Genomic DNA, 2,314 nt, shown 5'->3' on the forward strand with positions numbered 1-2,314 from the left:
TTGACAGATGGGTTCTTTACCATTGAGCCTCCTGGGAAGCCCAATCTGCTTTCTAGCTCTATGAATTTTCTCCAGGAATCAATTCTACATATTTCATATAAATGGAATCATATATATGAGACTTTTGTACCTAGTTTTTTTGCTTAAAAGTGTAATACTTTTAAGTTGAACCCTTGTTGCAGTGTATGTCAGTACTTCATTCCCTTTTTATGGCTAAACAATGTTCCATTGTATGCATATACCAATTTTGTTTATACACTCATAGTTTGGCTATTGTCAATAGTGCTGCTACATACATTCTTATATAAGATTTGTTTGAATACCTGTTTCAAATTCTTTAAGTGTATACCAAGGAGTGGAATATTGGGGTCTTATGATAATTCTATGTTGTCATTTAGTTGCTAAGTCATGTCCAACTCTGCAACTCCATGCATTGTAACCCTCAGACTCCTTTGTCCAAGGGATTTTCCAGGCAAGAACACTGGAGTGGGTTGCCATTTCCTTCTCCAGGGGATCTTCCCAGCTCAGGGATACAACCTGCGTCTCCTGCAGCGGCTGCATTGGCAGGTGGATTGTTTACCACCGTACCACCTGGGAAGTCCAATTCTATGCTTAACTTTTTAAAATTGGAATATAGTTGATTTACAATATGATATTAGTTGCAGGTGTACACATAGTGATTCAAAAATCTTATAGATTATACTCCATTTATAGTTATTTAAAATATTGGCTGAATTTCTTCTGTTGTACAGTATGTCCTTATAAAGCTTGTTTATTTTATCCATAGCAGCTTGTAGCTCTTAATCCTCTACCCTTATCTTGTCTATCTCCTTCTCTCTTCCCACTGATAAATACTAATTTATTTTCCATATCTGTGAGTTTCTTTCTTTTTTAAAATATTCGTTATTTTAATTTTTAGATTCCACATATGTGATAGCAACAGTATTTGTCTTTTTCTGACTTATTTCACTCAACATAAAACACCCTAAGAACACTCTCAAATAGTCTTTGACATAAATTGTAGCAATATTTTTTTGAATCTGTCTCCTAAGGCAAAGGAAACAAAAGCAAAAATAAACAAATGGGACCTAATTAAACTTAAAGGCTTTTGCACAGCAAGGGAAACTGTTGACAAAACAAAAACACAACTTACAGAATGGGAGAAAATATTTTCAAATTATATGACTGATAAGGAGTTAATATTCAAATTATATAAACAGCTCATACAATTTAATATAAAAAATAAACAACTGGATTAAAAGATAGGTAGAAGACCTCATAGATATTTTTCTAAAGAAGATATACAAATGGCCAACAGGCACATGAGAAGAAATATTCTTTTTATCATTACTTAGCATCATTAATTATTATAGAATTGCAAAGCAAAACCAGAATGAGGTATCACCTCACAGTTGTGTTTTGCTGAAAGTTTTCACTTTCATCTCAGGTTCAAAGGATTTGTCAACAAAATAAGCCACTAGTTATCTGCAAATAAATAGTATAAATATTTATTAGAGAATTATCTAGCTTACTTTCAATATACTAACATTAAAAGAAAAGAGAAATAGAACAGAGGATACATCACCAAATTGGGTTTTGACCAACATCCAGACTTAATCAGCTCTGGGAAGTCCCATGTCACAGCACATCTGGAGTCCCAATTAGGAAAGGGTCCCAAGCAGTGCATCAGCTCATCCTCTGTAGTCCCCTTCTCCTCCTGTCTTCAATTTTTCCCAGCATCAGGGTCTTTTCAAATGAGTCAGTTCTTCGCATCAGGTGGCCAAAGTATTGGAGTTTCAGCTTCAGCATCAGCATCATTCCTTCTGGTGAATATTCAGGACTGATTTCCTTTAGGATGGACTGGTTGTAAGCCTGGTTTCATGTTAATGCTGTTTGTTTTGTCTAGTAAAACTGGGAATGTTGATAAGCCTGGGATTTGGTTGGCCAGGCCCCCTTCAGAATCTTGGGAACAATCTCAAGATTCCTCCCCTAATTTATCTAAGGTGCTGCAAGTCTTACACTCACAGCAAGCAGCCACTCACAGTCGTTCCCAGTCAAGGCAGTGTCCAGGCAGATTAGAAGCAAGGTTAGAGACCTGTTCTGCTTTGTCTCTGAAGCCTGCTAAGTCACTTCAGTTGTGTCTGACTGTGTGCAACCCCACAGACGGCAGCCTACCAGGCTCCCCCATCCCTGGGATGCTCTAAGCAAGAACACTGGAGTGGGTTGCCATTTCCTTCTCCAATGCATGAAAGTGAAAAAACAAAGTGAAGTCGCTCAGTCGTGTCCGACTCCTAGCGACCCCATGGACTGCAGC

The sequence above is a fragment of the Bos javanicus genome, chromosome 15, assembly GCF_032452875.1.
Source record: "Bos javanicus breed banteng chromosome 15, ARS-OSU_banteng_1.0, whole genome shotgun sequence".
In the NCBI taxonomy this organism is placed as follows: Eukaryota; Metazoa; Chordata; class Mammalia; order Artiodactyla; family Bovidae; genus Bos; species Bos javanicus.